Below are 24,148 nucleotides of genomic sequence, written 5' to 3' on the forward strand. Positions count from 1 at the left end.
AAGTTGGACGATAGGGATAGGATACAGAAGAACCCAGACAAATTAGAGGATTGGGCCAAAAGAAATCTGATGAGGTTCAACAAGGACAAATGCAGAGTCTTCCACTTAGGACGGAAGAATCCTATGCACTGCTACAGGCTGGAGACCGAGTGGCTAGGCAGCAGTTCTGGAGAAAAGGACCTAGAGATTAAAGTAGATGAGAAGCTGGATATAAGTCAATAGTGTGTCCTTGTTGCCAAGGAGGCTAATGGCATTTTGGGCTGTATAAGTTGGGGCATTGCCAGCAGATCGAGGGACGTGATCATTCCCCTCTATTTGACATTGGTGAGGTCCATCTGGAGTACTGTGTCCAGTTTTGGGCCCCACACTACAAGAAGGATGTGGAAAAATTGGAAAGAGTCCAGCGGAGGGCAACAAAAATGATTAGGGGGCCGGAACACATGACTTATGCGGAGACGCTGAGGGAACTGGGATTATTTAGTCTGCAGAAGAGAAGAATGAGAGGGGATTTGATAGCTGCTTTCAACTACCTGAAAGGGGGTTCCAAAGAGGATGGATCTAGACTGTTCTCAGTGGTACCAGATGACAGAACAAGGAGTAATGGTCTCAAGTTGCAGTGGGGGAAGCTTAGGTTAGATATTAGGGAAAACTTTTTCACTAGGAGGGTGGTGAAGCACTGGAATGGGTTACCTAGGGAGGTGGTGGAATCTCCTTCCTTAGAGGTTTTTAAGGCCTGGCTTGACAAAGCCCTGGCTGGGATGATTTAGTTGGGGATTGGTCCTGCTTTGAGCAGGGGGTTGGACTAGATGACCTCCAGAGGTCCCTTCCAATCCCGATATTCTATGATTCTGTGAGCTATATGAAGGAAGCAGATCCTCCTACATGTTCCAGTTTTTGCAACCCTCCCTTTACCTTTCCTGCCCTGTGTTCTTTGTCCCCTTTACCCTCTTCCACCATGCCCCAAAGTGGCCTGATTTATGTCCATATTTACAAAAATTAACTGGTATTGTAGAGTATGAATGCGTCAGGGGCCTTCTGAGACACTGCAACAATTCCAGTGGAATAAGAAGGCTGTCATGTGGGAGAAACCCAAATAACTAGAAGCATTAAGCTGGTACACAAATCAATGAGATGAAAGTGTTATGGTAGAAGCTTAACTGAGCTCAGGGAATCACAGAACTTAGAGATGGAAAAGACGTATTTTTGGAATGTCATCCACTCCACCTCACTGCCAATGTATGACTGTTCCTTAGAGGACATTTACTAGTGCTCGGGCATTTCCAATTTTAAATGTCCCAAACAATGAGGTTTATACCTCTTTCTTAGGTATCTCAAGCACTGTGGCTTCTATCTATTTCCTAGACTTGGAGTTTGTAGGCTGTTCCCATAAAGTTGAACTTCAAAAGCGTTTTGACAAATTTAAGCCCAACAACTATTTCGAAGAGTTTTTGTTTTGCTTCGATTTCTGCCTTAACAACTCTGTACCAAATGCTCCATGACCTGACTGAGAGTGGTATTTAACGTGTACAATTATTCCAGCCTTCCCTCTCGAATAATTTAAAAAGACTTACTAGCTATAGCACAGTTCTGCCAGCCAGCTCCCAATCACACAAGGGCTTAAGTATGTAGAATTCTGAAATGCCACAACTATCAGAAATTTGGAGGGAACATTGGGAATTGTCTATGAAAATCCAGGTAAGTGGACATTTTTAAGTGCATCACATCAATTTGAATTTTTAAATCATTATTTTTAATTTTGGTATAAAAATGGTACTTTTAGACTAATGTATGTTTCAGCTCTTACTCCTACCATACTTGAGGCATTTGGCACATAATAGTGATGTTACATTTCAAAAACCTTTGAAATTCACCTTTATGAGAGGTCTTAGGCACTAGATTTTCATGTGTTTGTAGAATATATCAATTGATAATGTAAATTGCACATGTTCCAGATTTTCTATTAAAATCCCTGGCAAGAGTTGCTACATGATAGGAGTATGGTATTCCAAATCATTAATAGTTAACAGCATGCACCTATATATCATTTGTAAGGTTGGTGTTCATAAAACCAAGGGTCTGCTGTACAATACATTTCAGAAACTTACGTAATCATCTTTACAGTTAAGAAAGTCCTTGAAAATATTAAATACAGGTCAGATTCTAAAACTTTTACTCACATTGAGTAGTTCCTTACTTCTTGTGTAATTCTACTGATTTCAGTGGCTTTGGTAAAGTAAGAAAATATTCACTGTAATCAGAGGTGTCAGACTCCAGTTCTGTGAGGTATCTGTACATTTCCTTTCTAGCTATCAGGATAACAATTCTAGTTTTGATGGAAGTGATTTCTCTGTAAAATAGGAAAATTACTTTACATTTGATTTGAGGAGGTCAGAAAGTGACACAAAATTTGTATTTAATAACTGCATTCAGTTAAAGCTTCTTTCTGGTAACAGCTGTAAGAGATGGGGACTTCATGACCCTTTGCCATCTGATTCTGATATTCTTGTTTGCTAAAGTTGTTCACTTTAATAGCATCTGTCTGCGTATTCCAAAGGTCAGCTTTCTGAATTGTTGGTATGACAAAAGAAATATAAATATATCCCAGGAACAAATAAAAAAAGATGTGGGAAGAGGAAGTTCAAAATAAACTGACTCTCTTGGATTCTAGACCACTAATAAAAATGGAAAATAAAAGCACATTATCATTCCTCTTTTACAACTACTCTTATGTTTCCTGCCTTCAGGGAGATAGCTACAGCATTGATTCCTCATTATTTTGTTACTTAACATTGGTATTCAGCACCATAGCTAAGACACTGCACTCCTCTAAAGAGTTTTACAGTCTAAATTGCCAGTTCCCAAACTGTGGACCACATATCACTCGCTAGTGGTTCAAGGAGGCTTAGATAATGTATTAGGCATGGCCAAACCATAGCTCGTGAGCCGCATGCGGCTCTTTTACAGTTACATTGCGGCTCATGGAACCCCCCCATGTTCCTTCCCATTCTCCACCAAAAGGGGTTGGGGGGCGGCTGGAGGCTTCTGCCCTGCAATGAAGTGGTGGGGCTAGGGGCTTCTGCCCTGTACTGAGGGAGGTCTCAGGGTTTTAGTCCCATGCCCCAGCAGGCACTGCCCTGCGAGGCAGGTTGTGCATGTCTTGTGGCTCTTGAACTTCTGTAGTTTATTGTATGTGGCTCAGAGGCTCAGTAAATTTGGCCACTCCTGCTACACATGTTGGGCTGGCTTCTCCTCCTTGTTTCAACCTATAGTGAAGGCTCTTGCCTGAAGGCCTGAAAAAAGGATGGAAACAAGAAGCAGGAGCTAACCTAGCTGTCTTTAGTAGAGGCCACAGCTAAAAGAGAAGAAGAAACAGACCACTGCACTCTGCAACCAGACTCAATGTAGGACTGGAACAGTAAGGCACCAGCAACAGAGGGTTATCCAGGGAAGAGGGTGTCGGGTCTACTCACCCTAACCCCAGATGGAGCTCTTAACTGCAACAGCTTGAGTGTGATATGTGATGAGTTCGGGGGCTGGGAGTTTGTTTATAAACAGATGCAGGTGATTAATGACAAGCCTTTTTGTTATTAATGACAAGCCTTTTTGTTAATGACAAGCCTTTTGTAAAGTAAATTAAGGATCCTTAGATCAGAGGTTCTCAAACTATGGTCCTGAGCTCCATTCAGGTGGTCCGCAGATAGTTCCCTCTAAGGTGCGCACCTAGATAGCCGCATACAAGAGAATGGGGCCACCCACCTAATTAGTGGAGCCATGCCCGTGCAGGCATGGCTCCCCTAATTAGGTGCCTGGACCCTGGAGAAGACGCACGAGTAAGGTGAGGTGGTGGCCTTGGGGGGGAATAGGAGGTAGGTGGGAGGGGGCAGCGGCCAGAGAAAGAGAAGACTTTCCCCAGCTCCAGGGCTGCGGCTGCTGGGGAGAGACAGCCCTCCTTCCCAGCCTCAGCTCTGTGGCGGGGGAGAGAGAGCACATCTATCGCATTAGAAAGGTAAGACTTACTGATATTAAATATGTGTTGTGTGCTTTTATTTGTAGAACAAAAACCGATTATTAAGTTTTTATCCACAGCGCTTTACAATAATTAGCTAACGGTACGAACAACATTTGGAAACATTATTAATTGATCCACCGAGATCCTCAGCAATTTTCAAGTGGTCCACGCAAAAAAAAGTTTGAGAACCACTGCCTTAGATGATCCTGAAAACACTGCCAGGCACTTCAGTTAAAAGATAGGAAACAAAGGGTAGGAATAAAAGATGAAAGTGGAGAGAGGTAAATAGTAGTGTCCATCAGGGGTCTGAGACCAGTCCTATTCAACATATTCATTAATGAACCGGTTCTAAAAGGGCTTCTAAATTTAACAACCGGTTCTAGTGGACCAGTGGGAACCGGCTCCAGCTCACCACTGTGTCCAATGACGTGGGGGAGATGACAGCCAGGTGACTGTTAGCTTATGCTGGAAGAAAATGGACAAGGCAACAAGGAAGTGTATGAAAGGGGAAGAGGAGGAAAATGGAATTCAGTGTAAGTATGATCAGGTGAGCAAGGGAAGAGAAAAATGAGAGTAGCATGTGAGAAGCAGAGATAAAATGAGACAAAAATAGGACACAGTGTGATTAACTTTTTTTCATAAAAGATAAAACCACACTCCTCGCAATCTCACTATCTCAAACATGGGACTGCTGTAGTTTCTGCAGTTATGTTATGCAACTGCAAATGGGAGGGAGGTGGTCAGTGAGAAGAACATGGGGTATCAGTGACCTGTGAGAATCTCTCTAAGAGGTGGTCTGCACTATGAAAGTTTTAGAATAAGGTTATAGGGCTTCTTGGGTAATTATGATGCATATGACACCAGTTCCTAGCCTTTAAGGATCTATTTAAAAAAAAAAAATTAATTCCTTTTAAACAATAAAAAAGTTAGAGGATCATTGTTTGAGGGACGGTGGGAAAAAGTTGAGCTTTGAGGAGGGACTTGAAGTAGGCGAGGGAGGTTTCACAATACTGAGGAACAGAAAACACATTCCAGGTGATGCTGCTGCTGAGGTAGACACCAAAGGAGCGATTGCAGAGTTTGGAGGAGAACCAGTCAAGTATTGAGTCTCAAAAGCCCAGAGAAAGGATCCATGGTTAAGGAGTACCTAGAGTCTCTGAGCCTTGTCAGTGCATGCAATTGCTTCATTTCCAAATGACTATCGCCCGAGAGTTCAACTGGCAAGACTTCTCCAAAATAAAGTAAAATTGGGTCAGTCTGGATTATCCCTCATTCTATTCCCAGTCTTCTCAAGTCTGATGCACTAAAATAGAGCTCTGTTACATTTTTGTTTTCCCGAACTTGGCAGCGTACCAACTTACTGCACATTCCTTTTATGGCAGTAAGTTTATAACTGCAACAGACTTAAATACACCTTTTTTTAAAAGTTACAATCCTTTCAACATCTTGAAAAATATCCCTAATCTTTTCCATTCCAGGACTGGCCTTAATAGTGCAACAGCAAAGATTAGATGGCTTCTGGTGCTCAAAGGACATGATGCAAATATTCTGAAAGCACACTTTTAATTTAATAATTCCTACTGGCTGGCTTGCTAGCCTGCCATTTTGTTCACTGATTAAGGCTGGAATTTCTATCCCGCTCTTCAGAAATGACTTAATATTTTAACTTCTGAGAAAACAGACCAATTCTGAACTTTCACCCCTTGAGTGAAGGTTAAACAAATGTATTATTTATTTTCTGAGACTCTATTGTGGTTCTATCCTAAACTGCAATGACCCATCTTCTTTGTCCTCCATAAGTATATGCTGTTTGTCTAAAAAGTGGTACACGGTATGTATGTGAAATGGTGATGTGCATCGAGTGAAGCATGTTGTATAATAAATCACAATAAAGAATGTTATGTAATTAAATTCTCAAACTTTAACTACCACTCATAAAAATGTTTTTAAATGGCCTGGTTAGAAGACGAGTGAGGCCCCACTCTTGCCCATTGTCCCATTGTGACAAGGACTGCCACATCCTGTGAAGTAGCATTTTTGTCCCCATTTTACAAGTGGGCAAACAGCCCAGCACAGCGACATTAAGTGATCTGCCAAATCAGAGGCAGAGCTGAGATTAAAACTCAAGGAGTTCATTGTTCCGAGTCCTAAACTCTGTGCACTAGATTATGGCACTGCTGCCTTCTGCTGTACTCAGTGTACTCTGGAAAAAATACTAAACTCTTTAGCAGGTTAATTAATTATTATATCTCATTTGCACTTTGACAGCTCTAAAAGGCCCCAGTTGGGATCTCAGCCCCATTGTGCTAGGCATTATGTGAGCGAGGAATTATTTTCATTAATGACTAGCGCTGGGATTTTCAAAGGAGCCTACAGGAGTAGTCCAACTTTTACCAAACATCACTGGGACCTAAATAGGACTTTTAAGTTCAAGTCTGGAGGAAGTACACTGCTTTGAAAGAATACTCTTGCATGTTTGTGTTGCTTTTGTCTAAAATAAATGAGGATGTGACGGCTTACTGTGGAAGCTAATTTACAGCTTGCTGAGCGTGCACGGTATCCTTAGGTGGCTGATCAATATGCAGAGCTGCCCATGCAGATGCTTTATTTTAATAAATTATGCATCAATACGGCAGTCACTTTTCATGACCCCATTTGTGAGGCACTGCAGGACAAGTGAGAGAAGACAGAATTGAAAGAAGAAACACAGAAAGAAGAAAATGATAGGACCAGCTCCCCAAATGCATCAAAGCATTGCTCAGCAAGGCTGAGAACACAGATGGATTCACACCGTCTTTCCACCCTCAGATCCTGGGGGCTCCCAGAGCCAAACTTGTGCTCGGGGCTAGCATCTCCCAAAGAGCTCCAACCCCAGCCTAGATTGTCCCAACATACCACAGAACACCCTCTATGCAGAATCAGTTGCCACTGCTATATCATGGTGCCTTTGAGAAACATCTAACAAATAATCACTAGGTATATAGCCAGTAGAGACTTGGGATATATTTTTATTAATATTTTATAAATTAAAATAATTGATCTTAAACAAAATGTGATACATCTTAATACATTAAATGAACATGCACTCCAATGGAGAAGCTGATTTTCCTAGAGACACCATGACACACACCTATATATCAGAAATCAGTCCTATGTAATTTCATTCAGTAACTGATTCTTTAATATAATCCCTATTTTTTTAGCTTCATCTTATCTCATTCTTTTGCAGTTTGCTACTTTTTAAAATTTAGAATAAATAAAAGTATATTTAAAATTCTCAGTCACAACCATGAACCAGTGTGACCCAAGCACCCCTGCATTCACACCCCACACATTACTACAATGATATTTGAATAAATTATGCTCTGTGAGGTACCATATGAAAGTTAATAGCATGCTGGTTATTAATATAATTGTAAAATGCATGTGATAATTTTTGATATGAAGTTATGAATTCCCTGTTTATGATGTTACTAAAACATGTTTAAGACCAGGCAGTCTAACCAACGTAAAGGTGATAAACAGGTCTGTCCTAGACAAAGGAATGTGGGCTTACCTCAATTTACGTATTAGCCATAAATAAAGCTGTAGAGCTAAACCAGCAGAGGTTATCCTGAGCCTGAACTTGAGACAGAAAATTAACATGGCTCCTGCTCTGCAGACACACACACGAGACTAAATCCCCAGGATGGACCTAGACAAATTGGAGGATTGGGCCAAAAGAAATCTGATGAGGTTCAATAAGGATAAGTGCAGCGTCCTGCACTTAGGACGGAAGAACCCAATGCACAGCTACAGACTAGGGACCGAATGGCTAGGCAGCAGTTCTGCGGAAAAGGACCTAGGGGTGACAGTGGACGAGAAGCTGGATATGAGTCAGCAGTGTGCCCTTGTTGCCAAGAAGGCCAATGGCATTTTGGATGTATAAGTAGGGGCATAGCGAGCAGATCGAGGGACATGATCGTTCCCCTCTATTCGACATTGGTGAGGCCTCATCCGGAGTAGTGTGTCCAGTTTTGGGCCCCACACTACAAGAAGGATGTGGAAAAATTGGAGAGAGTCCAGCGAAGGGCAACAAAAATGATTAGGGGTCTGGAACACATGATTTATGAGGAGAGGCTGAGGGAACTGGGATTGTTTAGTCTGCAGAAGAGAAGAATGAGGGGGGATTTGATAGCTGCTTTCAACTACCTGAGAGGTGGTTCCAGAGAGGATGGTTCTAGACTATTCTCAGTGGTAGAAGAGGACAGGACAAGGAGTAATGGTCTCAAGTTGCAATTGGGGAGGTTTAGGCTGCATATTAGAAAAACTTTTTCACTAGGAGGGTGGTGAAACACTGGAATGTGTTACCTAGGGAGGTGGTAGAATCTCCTTCCTTAGAAGTTTTTAAGGTCAGGCTTGACAAAGCCCTGGCTGGGATGATTTAATTGGGGATTGGTCCTGCTTTGAGCAGGGGGTTGGACTAGATGACCTCCTGAGGTCCCTTCCAACCCTGATATTCTATGATTCTATGATGCCTTCCTAACTTGTAACACTAAGACATCCCTTTGGGGATATAAGGACATAGGTGATGGAACTAGGGGTGCTGAGGGTGCTGCCACGTCTCCTGACTTGAAGTAGTAATAACAACCCAAAAACATGGGTTCCGCCGTCAGCACCCCCACTGTAAAAAATTGTTCTACCACCACTGTATAAGGAACAGGACAGACTCCATCTTTATCTTTCATCTGAGGAGACAAAGAAACCATCCAATTTGATCTCTCTGATGGGTCCTGTCCAAGCTGGCCAGCAAAAAGCTGGAAAGGAGACTAGGGGTGAGAAAAGCCATCTTGAATGAACACTAACTTGCTAAACTACATTTTAGATTTTTAGATATGTGTTTTCACTTTTATTTGCTTGTAACCATCTCTACCTTTATTTCTTTTATTTGGTATCACTTCATCTATGCTCTTTTGTTAATAAACTTGTTTTACTTTTACTATAAACAAATTCAGTGCTGTTTTTGAGAGAAAGGATGTATCTACCCCATTTAAACTAACAAACTGTGATGTACTGACTCCTTAACAGAGCAACAAACGGTATCTTCTGTGAATGCACAGTGGTAGGGGCTGTGCATTGCAGAGAAACATCTCTGAGGAACTCAGGGGATGGAGTTTACTGGCTGTTACTTGCTAGGTGAGGTTTGGGCAAGGAGAGCCTTGAGGAATTTGCTGATGAGGAAGACAGACTGGTGTGGCAGGAAGCTGTCACACAGTCTGCCAGCAAAACTCACACTTGCTGAGGCAGAGGGGTAACACAATAGCTCATAGCTTGGGTTCCCCTGCAGCATGTTATAACCAGAAATCAGCACCATTTCAAATTTAGCAAAAAAGATTATCTGAATATAGTTTTTGGTAAAATACTGTAATGACTTCTCCATTAGTTCATCAATTACTTTAGTACAGAGTATCATTTGAGAATCATTAGGTTCCTTTTTTAATTTCTTTTTTTTAAACACCTCAGGTATTCCAAAGCATTTCAGCTTAAAAGGATCATAGTCACCAAATTCTCTCTCAGGCATTCTCCTTACATGGAAATTTTCCCAAGAAGCTTTTTTTTTAAACTATCAATAGTACTTCCACCACAATCTTTTAGTAAACTTATGTAATTAATAGTGTTCTGACTTATCTTTAAAACAATGTTTAAAAATGTTAAGCATACAAAAAAAGCCTATGCATCCAGCAACTGAAGCAAAATATTTCTTTAAAAATGCAACGATTACCATCCTATTGTGCTGTGCCTACACCTAAAGTAATCTTGTGAGTGTGCAAGTTAAATGCGGGCATACAAAAACTAATTATCTTTATTTTTTTTAAATAGTCTAAAGAAGATATACCAAATACTGCACCCACAACGTGAAAAGTACTGTTAACGTGCCATAACTCTAGAATTAATCTTTTTAAAAAAGCCACTTAATAAGTGTAACAAAGCTATTAAGCCGCTGATATATTTTTATATACAGAACAAAACATTCTATAAAGTGCAACATATGCTAGTTGGTGTCATCTGATTTACAGATTTTTTTTCCTTTTAAGTAAGAGAACTGTTGAAAACATACTAAAATGTCCAGTAATATATAAAAACTGTGTTAATCCTCAATGTTCATACCTTTTTTGAAGCTACATTTGTTACAGTGTGTTCATACTGAGTGCTAGTGACTGAATAATATGAGAGCGGGGAAAAACCTAGTTCAAATACTATAAACTTGATTGATACACAATATTTAGCTGGTAAACTACCATCCCTAAATGACAGGTTTTTCAAAACTGAAGCTTTCCAAATCTTAGACGTATTCAAGAGAATGATTTATGACGAACCTAATCTTAGAACATATGCCAATACAGTGAAACCTCAGGGTTACAAACACCTTAGGAATGGAGGTTGTTCGTAACTCTGAATAAAACATTATGGTTGTTCTTTCAAACTTTTACAACTGAACATTGATTTAATACAGCTTTGAAACTTAACTATGCAGAAGAAAAATGCTGCTTTTAACCATCTTAATTTAAATGAAACAAGCACAGAAACAGTTTCCCCATACCTTGTCAAATCTTTTTTTTTTTAAACTGTCCCTTAATTTTTTAGCAGTTTACATTTAACACAGTACTGTACTGTTACTTGCTTTTTCTCTCTCTCTGCTGCTGCTGCCTGATTGCATACTTCCAGTTCCAAATGAGGTGTGTGGTTGACCGGTCAGTTCATAAATCTGGTGTTCATAACTCTGAGGTTCTATTGTATACAGTATTATGAGTAAAAAGTACATGCAATCAGGAGACAAAGTATTTAAGTTAGATTGCAAATTTTAAGGTATGACTTAAAAAAAGTAAGTCATACCTTTCTCCTCCTTAAAATATCTTACTCTTTAACAAAAGTGTAGGTAAAATTAATGCTTATGAAAGCATTAATGATTTTTTAGCAGCATTGGCTAAAGCTAAGTACCACCTCCATGTAGTAAGCAAGCAGTTTTAACAATGTATCTCAAACCCGACTTGTAACAGGCCATCAGTCATGGAAAACCTGTTTTGTTTTGTTGGCCTTGGCGAGTAGTAACTTTTTGCTTTTGCAGTCAGATGGGAGTTACAAAGAGCTGCTTTCACATGTACATAGAACAAAGTTTAATATAATTTATAAACATAAATTGATTTTCTGCTGATTTAAGGCTGTGCTAATACAGCCAGTAGGCATTGATCCAGAAGTGGTGGACCATGGACAGGATGTGTAGAAGACCAGAGGTGAAAGGACCAGGAGTGTCACTGAAGGTATGAACACTGAACGGAGGGCAGAGGGAAGGGGTCTGGGAGGGACATGGAAGGGTGCCATGGGGCCACAATTCTTGGTCTCAAAACAAGGTCAGTAAAAGAGGCAGAAAGAAGAGTTGCATGGACTGGGGCAGGTGATTGGCACGGTACAGAGGTGAGGAAAGACTTTTCAATATAGGTGGTAGTGAGGTTGTGGGGGGGAGGGTGTTTATTTTTTAAACATGTAGAATTTTTGTAAAGAAAGCAATTTTGGGAGTGTTATTTAGAGTCAGCTGAAACACACTTTTAGCCTTAGCTTTTTTTAAACTAAGGTTTTTCTTTGTTTATCTATATACATACAGGTTTCAGAGTGGCAGCCGTGTTAGTCTGTATTTGCTAAAAGAAAAAGGAGTACTTGTGGCACCTTAGAGACTAACAAATTTATTTGAGCATAAGCTTTAGTGAGCTACAGCTGAAGTGAGCTATAGCTCACAAAAGCTTATGCTCAAATAAATTTGTTAGTCTCTAAGGTGCCACAAGTACTCCTTTTCTATATACATACAGAGTATATGCACATCTTATCAACATACTGCAAATGAGGAAAAATCTAAACAGAAGCCTGTCAGAAGGATAACATTAGTGTTTATTCATGCTCTGTGACCAAGCCATCAGCCATAACAATCACATTTCAGCATGCTGAGTTCTTGTATGATTTCTGATATCCACAGCTTAGACAAAGCAACTCTGCAACAGAGTTAGAGTCCTTTAAGACAGAGGTGCTCAACCTTTCCAGGCTACTGTACCCCTTTCAGAGGCCGATTTGTCTCTTGCATACCCCAAGCGTTACCTCACTTAAAATCTATCTGCTTACAAAATCAGACACAAAAATACAAGTGTCACTGCACACTATTACTGAGAAATTGTTCACTTTCTCATTTTTACCCTATAATTATAAAAATAAATCAATTCAAATATAAATATTGTACTTATATTTCAGCATATAGTATATAGAGCAGTATAAAACAAGTCATCTGTATGAAATTAGTACTGACTTTGCTTGTGCTTTTTATGCAGCCTGTTGTAAAACGAGGCAACTAGCTAGATGAGTTGATGCACCCCCTGGAACAGGTGTTCTCAATCTTTTTCTTTCTGTGCCCCCGCACCTCCAACATGCTATAAAAACTCCATGGCCCACCTGTGCCACAACTGGTTTTCTGCATATAAAATCCAGGGCCTATGTTAGGGGTCAGCAAGCAGGGTAATTGCCCAGGGTCCCATGCCACAGGGGCCCTCATAAAGCTAAGATGCTCAGGCTTTGGCTTCAGCCCCAGGTGGTGCAGCTCAGAGCTTCGGGCTTCAGCCCCATGAAGTGGGGCTTCAGCTTTCTGCAGAGGGCTCCAGGGAGTCTAATGCTGACCCCGCTTGGCAAACCCCCTGAAACCTGCTGGTTGAGAACCACTGCCCTGGAAGAACTCTGCGCACCCTCAGTTGAGAACCACTGCAAAAGATTTACATCAACAGGGTAACTATCCTCTCTAGAACTACAGAGTCCATATAATCAGCAGTCTGCTAACAGGGCAAGCATGCTAGCACTCTTAGACAATGACACCAGCTATTAAATGTGTACGCAGAATTCTCCCCTGACAGTTAGCTGGGAGGGAGAGAGACTTCAGGAGCAAACTGTATTTACATGCACACACCTACTCTGCTTAGATATCCAGCAGATAGAGTGCTGTTGCTCAAAGTAATCAGCTATGGCTGGTGTTGGGTTACAAATCGCTTTGGTACTGAATTCAGGGGTAGTGAATTGCTGTTACCAACGTTGTCATTATTGTATGAATAAAGAGGAGCAGAATTGTGCTTAACCTGTCCCAAATGGGGGGGTCACCCTCAGCTGAAAGACCCGCGTTAAGCCAGGGGCTGAAATGTCAGAGCCCTGTGAAAGTAAGCGGGGTGGAGACAGGTGTCCCAGTCAGGAGGTGTGGACTCTCCCCAAGGATCCCCTGTCTGGTTTAACCTGTCCCCTCCACCGTTCAAAGAAAGAGCTAAATAGGCTTCATTAGGAGCCTCTTTGTTATATTAAGTTTCAGAGTAACAGCCGTGTTAGTGTGTATTCGCAAAAAGAAAAGGAGTACTTGTGGCACCTTAGAGACTAACCAATTTATTTGAGCATAAGCTTTCATGAGCTACAGCTCACTTCATCGGATGCACTTCAGAGACTGCAGAGACTGATGTGCAGAGATCACAGCAGAGAGGCACGTGGCAGCAGAAGGTGACTGACAGCGAGTGAACAAGCGGCTGGTGAGGCGGTGAGCAGAACAAGAGGCTGGCGGGGTGGCCAGCCAAAGCAAGTGCTCAGATGGCAGAGAAAGCAAGGTGCCTTTTTCCCCGGGTGGGAGGTGAACTCACATAGATGCACATCTGGACCTTGGGTCCTCACTGACCAAGGACCCCCACTGTGAGTGGGGTATGGTGAGGAAGCAGAGAGGGGCACAGAAAAGGAACTTTTAGTTGTAGGACACAAGAACATGAGGCAGAAGGCACTGCCCCACCCACTCTGGGATGAGTGTCCTGCTCAGTTTTATAAGTATGAATCCCACCTGTGGCATTTTCCCTAATTAATGTCAGGTGACTTCCCTCCTTTCATTAAAAGTTTATTTTCTATACTCAGACTCTGTGCTAGAGAGTGGGCAAATATTGCCTCTCAGAGGTGTCCAGGGGTAGTGTGTAATTTTCTCATGTTATTGGGTGGGGGCTCGAGCTGGTTCTGTGTTGTACTGTTGAAAACGATATTGAACCCGGCCCTGGTTGCTACCGGCTCCAGCTGGCAGAAGGGTTACAAATATATTTTTTCTTTGGGGCTCATTGAGAATGCAAGTAAAACAGCCATATTTGATAGACAAAGTGGGTTAGGTAATATTTTTTATAGGACTAACTCTGTTGGTGAAAGAGGCAAGTTTTTGAGTTACACAGAGCTCTTCTGATGTACTCCAACTCTGGTAACCTGTTGCTGAGCAGTAGGTTTCAGGGTTTAGCAGGTCAGTTTCCCACTTGGAGCAGAACTCTAACACAGAACTAGGTATTTCCTTAGTGTAATATGTTTATTTACAAAATGTACATGAGTCCTGTTTCCTTGAATGGGGTAGCAACAGACTGCACATAGGCAACTCTCTCTTACAGCAACCTAATATAAGGCACCTCTTTCCTGTCCCAAGATTAGAAGCAACTGCCTTTGACTCTGTCTCTCTCAGACTTGAACTCCAATTTCAAACCACCCCAACAATTTAAACACATCTGAGCCCCATTTCTTCCCTCACTCCCTTCACTTTACACCCAGGAAACCCCTAGTCCAAGAATCTACTGGGACTAAGTGATCTGTAAAGATAGCTGGGCCATTAATCTTCCTTTTGTGCCACTGCTCTGCAACACAAAGGAAACTCAGAGAAGTCTAAAGGCCCAAACAGAGAGGAGTGTTTTAACTCACAAAATATCTAACAGTTTTCTGGATGTGACTACTGCAGGACATTTCTCAGGTCTTCTATGGAGAGTTTCATACTGGGTGGGGTGTTTATGCCTCAGTAACCCCTAATGCACAAGCCACCAGTACCTTCTGCCATAACAGTAACTTACTAGCAGTGTTTACTCCCTTCCATTTTCGTAGTATTTTTTAAAAATATACGTGTTTTTATTATTTATATTACTGTAGCACGTAGGAGCCCCATGATGTTAGGCATTTTACAAACAGAACAAAAACAGTCCCTGCTCCAAGGAGCTTACAATCAAAGCCTGAGACAAGAGACAACAGCTGGACACAGACAGATGGGGATTACTAGGAAACAATGAGGCGAAGGTAGTCAGCATGCTAGGCAATGGTCTGAGCACACAAACAGCCTCACTTTTGTCAATTTTTCTGTATGCATCAGAGCAAAGGAGAGTCTTGAGAAGGGATCTGAAGGTAAATAATGAGACAGCTCTGCAGATGTTTATGGAGTGCTCCTTCCAAACATGAGGGGCAGCATAGGAGAAAGCATGAAAGTGTTGGTTTGAAAATGTAACAAGTGGGCAGTGGAAATTGGTATCACAGGTTGATCAGAGGTGAGCTTTGACATTCAGTAGTGACTGAGAGATGATAGGTAGGGTGGGGACTGCCTGTGAAGGGCTTTAAAAGTAAATACAAACAGCTTATGTTTGATGCAACAGAGAAGGAAGAACCAGTGGAGGCTTCAAAATGAGGCTATCCTGCATGCATATTTATATATTTTCTAATGTTGATGTGTATATATTTAGAGGTTCAGACTGAAGCAGATATCATTTAGACACTTATGTGGCATTTTTAAGCAGCTGGTTGAATAAACAAATAAGACAATGACTGGATAAGCCATATAGACAGATGGCTATTAAGTCAATTTGCAGAGCTTGACATTTGTGAATTTAAAAAGATGTACACAGTAGACTTTGTTTGGAATTAGCCACTACCCACCAGATTTGCTATCTATATAATCTGACATGTTGTCAATGCATATTCTGGGGCTTTTAAAAGAAAAAGCTGAGAAAATTGTCTCAAGAAACAGTAAGGGCTAATTCTAAACTGTTCAACATCTACTGAGTAGATAGATCTCTTTGGTCACAAATCATTAGCACAGTAGAGCCCGACAGTCACTTAGAGTGGCAATGAACTATCATGTGAATTAAACTGCTGAAGTTGCATATTATGGCCCAACAGTCTATATACGTTCCATTGAAAGAAAACATGGAGTACTCATAAAAGTTCTACAAGCCCAAAATTGCCTGGAATCACAAACTTTTTTTTAAAAAAAATGTATTATATACAAAGTGGTGGGAGCATGCAAATAAAAACTTGGTTTTTGGCTAAGACTTTTATAGCAACTATCAGCCCTGGTCTAATTTTTTATTAATAAATTTTATACACCTCTGACCTGGTCTCTTTCTATCTTTCCCACCCTCACTGCTCTGCCGACAGAAGGTTCCATAAGGGTGGCACTTTCTCCAACATGTCTCCCTCCCTTTTTCCATGCTGTTCCAGTGTTTGGAATGCCTTATTGAAATCCACTCATCAAGTTTCCATGATCACTCTTCATATCACTCCTAAGAACTCACTTCTGTAGCATTACTTAGCTACAATATGAGAGAATCCACATTTTAAATGAAATACAAAAGTGTAGATGGTTCAAGGTGGTTGTATGCCTAAACTGAGAAACCTCAATTTTTTTCTTTAACCTGTGTCCTTGCCCACCCCTCTTTCCTGACATATGTTATTTCTCCAGTTTTCCCTCAGTTTGATCATTCAGATTTTAAGATCATTCAATTTCAGCCCAGAAAGCTGGGCACTGCATGAAGCCAATTCCTGGGACAAACCACTAGATCGTCTCACACTTTCTAAACATTGATTTTCTCTTACCTGGTTTCTAGCAGGAATTTCAGGAAGCCTGGACTTAAAATGAATTAGCTTCCTTATTGTTCCCTTTTGATTTTTCTCACCTAGCCATGCTCTTCAATAGCTCCTTAGCTTCCTCCACAGTTCTCGTATGTTCTTCCTTCCCTGACAGAAAACAGCTTGCTGAACATGGCTAGACAGGTGACAAGCTGTGCCTCTCTCTCTCTCTTTCCCTGTTCCCTTCCTTCCACCCTTTAGACCAGGAGTGGGCAAACTACGCCCCGTGGGGCCACACCCAGCCCTTCAGACATTTTATTCCGGCCCTTGAGCTCCCGCTGGGGAGCGGGGTCCAGGGCTTGCCCTGCTCCAGCACTCCAGCTGGGGAGCGGGATCAGAGGCTTGCCCCGCTCTGCACGTCTCATGGCTCCATGCGGCTCCCAGAAGCAGCAGCAGCATGTCCAGTGTTTTCCCCAAGAATTGAAATGGGGGTGGGGGGAAAGACTGATGAGGGGTGAGACCATTAGGGTGAAGGTGGGCTGTATGGCACCATAGTAAAAACTGAAAAATATTTCATGACCATTTTATTTGATTTAACTCATGTTTTAAAATCATCACACAAATTAAAGTTGGCTACTCAAGCCTTCTATGAAGCACTACGTCTACATCCTTCTTGGTTTGTTGTTATAATTTTGCACAACTCTGTTAATGAGCTTCTTGAATGCAATGCGTTCATCTTTGGTGGCTTCTCGTGTGTCCGGTACTTCCATTCCTTCAATTGATATGCTCATTAGTTCATTCACATGATCAGGCAGAAGGCGACTTCTTTCAGAACACAAAATTCTATTCAATGATGAAAAGGAAAGCTCAGCTGTAGCTGTTGTGACTGGGAGTAGCAAGAGATGAATTCCTACTTCTTTCATCCCAGGAAACATAGAATAAAGATTGGGTCAAACCACTACTGACGATAAAAAAGAAGTTGAAGTCAAATCTTCATTCATCCGTCGTATGATATTCCACTCTGTGTTCAAATTCTCTAGTCTGTCCTGAGCACCTGGCAGCCCCATTGCTGGTAGTGCCTCACTCCACTCAACTGTCAGCGTTTTATAGGACAGGGATCTGTAAAAGTTGCGTAGAGGTTGAGTAGAATGCAGAAGTTGCTGTTGTAGATCTTTAAGAATCAAGTCTGTGTACTTTTTCAGGTGGCTTAACAAACACTTCTTGTCCTCTTCACTTAAGGATTCGGTATAAATGCTTTCATTAGTCAACTTCTAGACTGAAGTAAGAGACTGCTTCTTCCTGTACTTTTTCAATGGATAGCTCTCTGATCCAAATGTAGCTTCTATTGCTGGACAAAGATCTACTACTGTTGTAGCAGATGCCTGGATGGCATTGTTTAATAACCCAAGTGGTTTCAACAGTAGACTTACAAGACAGAGAATGGCAATAGTCTTTTCTGAATGTAGTAGCAAAAGTAATCCACCAGCCTCACTACTTAGATCCATCCCATCTTGGAAGATACTTTCCAAAGCCACTAATAACAGCTGGAATAATTTTAAAACAGCCAAGGCGTGCTCATGAGAAAGCCAAAGGGCTTTCCCAGATTGGACTAATTTGAACTTCAGTCCCAGTGTATCTTCTATATTTTCCAAGATATTCAGTCTTTTTGGACTCTTGCTGAAAAAAATATAAATGAAGACATTAATTTTATAGCTTTTTAAAAGTCTTTTGAAGAGTCTGCAGCTTGTACTAGTGCTAGTTGGAGTAGATGGCCTCTGCAGTGTGTATAGGAGAGATTAGGGCTACACTTTTCTCTGAGCAAAGCTTATACTCCCCACGGGGGGCGGGATAGGTCAGTGGTTTGAGCATTGGCCTGCTAAACCCACGGTTGAAAGTTCAATCCTTGAGGGGGCCATTTAGGGATCTGGGACAAAAATTGGGGATTGGTCCTGCTTTGAGCAGATTAGATGACCTCCTGAGGTCCCTTCCAACCCTGATAGTCTATGATTCTATGTCTTCCAGAGAAACTTGCAGCTCCATCAAATGTACAAGCAGCCATCTGTTTTGGGTCCAATCGACAAACATTTAACTATTTTAAGATGTGGGTTGTCACAGATGCAGCCGATGGGTCTTCTATAACTTGAACATCTAGAAATGCATCTACTGGCCTACCACTGACATCAAGATAATGTACACAATGACTTAATACTTGATGTCCATTTGCATCAGTGCATTCATCCAGCCACATATGCAAATTTTTTGAATGTGGTGAGAGAGTTCTTCACTTTTTCAACTGTTGAGTCTTTCACTGTTGCACTCCATGCTTCCAGCCAGTCAGCTGAGCTTCTTGCAGGAAGATAGTGAGCATTTGCTGGTCTTGTTCGGAACCAGTGTTCAGCTTCAGGATGAACAAGTCACAATGTACTTAACATTGGCCTCCAGTTTGTAGTGTGTGGTATCTCTTGCTTAAATAGAAAGTATGATGCCACAGCCATGTTTGTTTGCATGAACTGTGTTGTGTCTTCAACTTTCTTAACAGCCTCATTAACACTCACCAGTGTTGTCCTTGGTCAGTGGAGACTCAGAGTTCAGAGGTGCTTTCACCTGAGTTCACTCCCCAGGTGGGGGGTAAGAAGGCACCTGGCTCGTTCCTCCAGCTGCTCACTGTTCGCTCTGACCACTGTTGTTCGTTGTGCCACCATTCACTCCATTGCTCTGTTGCCAATGGCCCTGCACCGTGACCCTTGCAAGTTGGTCTCTTGAGGTTCCACACAGCTCTCAGTGCTTTCAGCTGAGCTGTCAGTTGGGGGGACCTCGCAGCTAGTGCAGACTGGGCTGTCTCTTCCACAGAAACACTGTCCCACAGCAGGTCATTATCAGTGATTTCAGCTGTAGTGGTCACTTACCAAAACAAAAGACTATCTATGGAGCCTAATCAGCTCTGTCTTTAAACAGTGGAGAGGGGCAGGTCAAATAGTACTTGTGACTCAGATAGGCCATCAAGCAAAACACCTTTCCCCTCCCTCACTCTTGATGCGCTCAATCAGCACAGGCTAAGTACACTTCTACTGCCCTTTACTCATACAATAAAAATAACATTTCATTAGCTCCCCCCACCCCCATATTCAAGTGATTTATAACCCAAACCCAACCAAAATCTATCACTTGGGCAACACAGCTCTGTTTGCTGGATACCTAGGTAGATTAGGTGTGAATGTAAATACAATCTGGTCATGAAGCCTTTCCCCCCAGCTCATCACTAGCTGTCAGGGAGAGCTCATTTAGACTTTGCTTACAAATCATAGTTTAAAATTATTAGGTTGGCCAACATCACCGACATGAATGCACTGACATTGTCAACAACTGAAAAACCAACAGCTGTATAAGGAAGCTAGTCTATGTTCATACTTTTCAAACCTATTATACTTTTTCAGATACATGTATTTTATCATACACATTATATGCTTTTAAAGTGTGTATTAATGTTTCAATTCAAATTTCCAAACAATCATTAAATTGGCAACACTGCATGTAACCAGTTCACAGAACTGTGTGTGTGTGTGGGGGGGGGAAATGCAGGGGGGGTGTAGGAAAATCCTTAAGCATGTCCCCCCTCTGGCTCCTACACATAGGGGCAACCAGGGGGCTCCACACGCTGCCCCTGCCCCAAGAGCCAAACCCGTAGCTCCCATTTCCTGGAACAGCAGCCAAAGGGAGCTGCAGGGGTGGCATCTATGGACGGGGCAGCGCACAGACCTGCCTGGCTGCACCTCTGTGTAGGAGCTGGAGAGGGGACATGCCGCTGCTTCCAGGAGCTGCTTGAGGTAAGTGCCACCTGGAGCCTGCTCCTCTGCCCCACTCCTGTGCCACTGCCCCAGCCTTGATCCCATCCTGCCCTCCAAACCCCTCAGTCGCAACCAAAAGCACCCTCCTGAACCCCCAGCCCCTCATCCCCAACCCCACCCCAGAGCCTGCACCCCAGCCAGAGCCCTCACCCCACCTCACATCCCAACCCCCTGTCCCAGCCGGGAGCCCCCTCCTACACCCTGAACTCCTCTTTTTTGGCCCTACCCCAGAGCCCGCACCCCCAGCCAGAGCTCTCCCGCCCTCCTGCACCCCAACCTCCAATTTTGTGAGCATTCATGGCCAGCCATACAATTTCCATACCCAGATGTGGCCCTCAGGCCAAAAAGTTTGCCCACCCCTGCTCTACACCCAATTATTTAAATAAAAAAGAAAAGGAGAGAGAGAGAAAAGAGAACGAGAATTCCAATACCATTGGCACTGACAGAGTTGTACCACTTCTTCACTAAACTCATTTGCTTATAGTGTTGTATCTACATCCTCCACTCCACATCCTCCATCTGTTTGTGTTTTCAGGACAGGGATTATTTCTTTTCTGTTTTTGTAAAGAACCAAGAACAATGGGGCCCTACAACAGCATAATATAAATATTTACTCCTCCTACTACTACTAATAAAGCTCTCTTCTATGTGTCCCCTGTGAAGCGTCTAACATATTTGTTCTAAGTGCTTGAAATAATATATAAAATAAAACAAAAACAAAGGACAGCACCAGAAATGGTACAAGGATGACACTTGCAAAGTCAAATTAAACTTGCAGTTTTTCAGACAAAAAAACCCCTGCAGCTCTTAGCTGGGACAGTAATCAATACAGAATCAGTTTTTCAGGATTTCAGAAGAATGCACTGAACTATAAAATGGATTATAAGAGTATAAGACCTCTATTTATAGCAAAGCAGTCTACTACAAAGGATCTTGTCACCCACTGTTACAGGATTTTAGTTCTTCGACTTCCATGAATGCTAATGAGAGTTTAGTGTAAAACATCCTGGTATAGGGACAGCAAAATAGATCATTTTCCAACTGTCTCCCCAACTTTAGCGTAACTGACCTACTTCAAACTACGGCCTTTCCACACATACACACAGTACCAATTTTAGTTAAATTGGTCTAGAACAGTCATTCTCAACCCACGGCCCAATCAGCACACAGCTGCAGCCTATGTGACATCCTCAGGGCCATACAGATAGTACATATATTGTGTGGATGCGACCCACACAACACAGAGAGAGCTGCATATGCAGCCCATAATGGTAAATAGGTTGAGAACCAATGGTTTAGAAACTGATTGGTGCAACCCCTGTCTGGACACCCTTACATTGGTTTAAGCAGGTCTACACATGCACTGATGTAACTGGATCAGTTTCTCAAGTGATTTAATTTAATTGGTACAAACTGTGTTTAGACAAGCCCTGAGTTAATAGGTGGATTTTACATATACACAACATTATGTCTATACATCCATTTGTTATAGCAGGTATGCAATACCAATGACAACACCTTTTGAAAATATTACTGCTCAATAAGCTCCCTGCATGTTCACACCATGACAAGACACAACAGGTAGTACGTTTGATATTTGAAAAATGGCAGTTTTATTGCATCTGCTAAAAATATGGAGAAGGTTTAAACTCCTGGTGAAGGATGAATGGAATGATAGGATCTGGTATATCCTGACTATGGATAAACTGATCAATATCTGTTTAATGGACAGGGGAAAAAAAGAGTAGGATTAAATGGTCAGTTTTCACAGTCGAGAGAGATAAATAGTGGTGTCCCCCAGGGATCTGTTCTGTTCAACATATTCATAAATGATCTGGAAAAAAGAATCAACACTGAGGTGGCAAAATTTGCAGATGATACAAAATTATTTGAGAGAGTTAAGTCCAAAGAAGACAGCGAAGAGTTAGAAAGGGATCTCGGAAAATTAGGGGACTAGGCAACAAAATGGCAGATGAAATTTAATGTTGATAAATGCAAAGCAATGCACATTGGAAAACATAATCCCAACTATACATAATAAATGATGGAGTTTAAATTAGCGGTTACCACTCTAGAAAGAGGCCTTGGAATCATTGTCGATAGTTCTCTGAAATCATCTGCTCAATGTGCAGCGTCAGTCAAAAAAGCCAACAGAACATTAGGAACAGTTAGGAAAGATGACAGAAAATATAATGCCACTAGATAAATCCATGGTATGCCCTCAGTTTGAATACTGATGCAGTTCTGGTCACTCCATCTCAAAAAAGATATATTAGAATTGGGAAAGGTACAGAGAAGGGCAACAAAAATTATTAAGGGTATGGAACAGCTTTCATATGATGCGAGATTAGAAAGAATGGCACTTTCTTGGAAAAGAGACAGCTAAGAGGGTGTAGCAGGGTGGCTACCCTGCTCCTAAAATAGAAGGGGTCAAAAGCAGCCCTGGAGAGGGCTGTGGCTGGGGATGCAGCCACAGCTGGGCCACGCCCCAATCAGGCCCCAGCTGGCTTGTATAAAAAGGCTGTGAGCCAGAGGCCCAGGGAGTCTCTCTCCAGGCTGGGAGGCAGAACCTGGCTGTCTACCTGACAGAGTACTGGGAGTGAAGTAGGGCTGGGGAATGAGCAGGATGCTCCAGGCTGGCAACTCCCCAGGCTGTAGGGCCTGGTCCAAGGCCCATAGAGGTACTGGGAGGCAGAGGAAGGCAACAGGTCCGAACCCCCTTGCCTATGATGAGTGGCCTTTACACTGCAGTCTGCCCCAGGGAGCGGAGGCTTGGGGATGACTGGCAGTAGCCCAGACTGAGGCAAGGTGGGGATAGTGGGTTGGGGGTTCCCCAGGAAGGGAAGACTCAGAGGCAGTGTGTGGAGGTACTGCCAGGGGGCAGAACCCCAGAGGAAGGGGTACTGGGGTCTGTGAGGGACAAGGGGGCCAGAGCTGTGCGGATCACCAGCCTGCAGATGGTGCTCCAGGCTGGAAAAGAGCTAATTCCCAATGACCAGTAGGAGGCACTGCACGGGTGAGTCCGCTCCATTACAGAGGGGATATGATAGAAGTCTACAAAATTGTGAAGAGACTGTGGAAAAAGTGAATCAGGAACTGTTTACTCTTCAACATAAAACAAGAACCAAAGGTCACCCAACACCAAGAAAACTAAAGTGCTCCTCCAGCAGGCTCTGAACCTTCAGGATCCTGCTCCTGCAATCAAGTTCAACATAAGGACTCTGAGGGACGCTGAGCACGTCCCCTACCTCAGTAATTATCTGTCGCAGAAAGCCGACTTTGAGGAGATTCAACACCATCTCCTATACATCACTGCAGCTATCAAACGTATTTGAAAATTGTGACATCAAGAACCAAACCAAGCTTCTCATGTACCAGGCCATCATTATTCCTGCTCTCCTATAGGGTGCCGAAACCTGGATCATGTACAGTAGACACCTCAAGGCTCTTGAATGATACCATCAATGGTGTCTCTGCAAAAGCTTCCAAATTAAGTGGGATGCCTGATGCACCAACATCAGTGTCCTGGACCAAAACAAAACTTCTAGCACTGAAGCTATGATCACCCGCCACCAACTCTATTGGGCTGGTCACATCCTTCGAATGCCAGACAATCGATTCCTGA

General features: G+C 42.4%; 1 protein-coding gene across 4 annotated transcripts in view; it reads right to left on the bottom strand.

Moving 5' to 3' along the window:
- The window catches only part of MSRB3 (methionine sulfoxide reductase B3), a 147,286-nt gene that overhangs the window by 116,425 nt on the left and 6,713 nt on the right, over positions 1–24,148 (bottom strand). The window contains exon 2 of one of the 4 annotated variants that reach the window (XM_073327879.1): positions 2,178–2,347. The exons of the other annotated variants lie outside the window; for them this stretch is intronic. The gene's annotated coding sequence lies outside the window, so the exon portion shown is untranslated. The remainder of the gene's footprint in view (positions 1–2,177; positions 2,348–24,148) is intronic. 4 annotated transcript variants of the gene reach the window in all.

This window comes from Lepidochelys kempii, chromosome 1 (assembly GCF_965140265.1).
Source record: "Lepidochelys kempii isolate rLepKem1 chromosome 1, rLepKem1.hap2, whole genome shotgun sequence".
Taxonomy (NCBI): Eukaryota; Metazoa; Chordata; order Testudines; family Cheloniidae; genus Lepidochelys; species Lepidochelys kempii.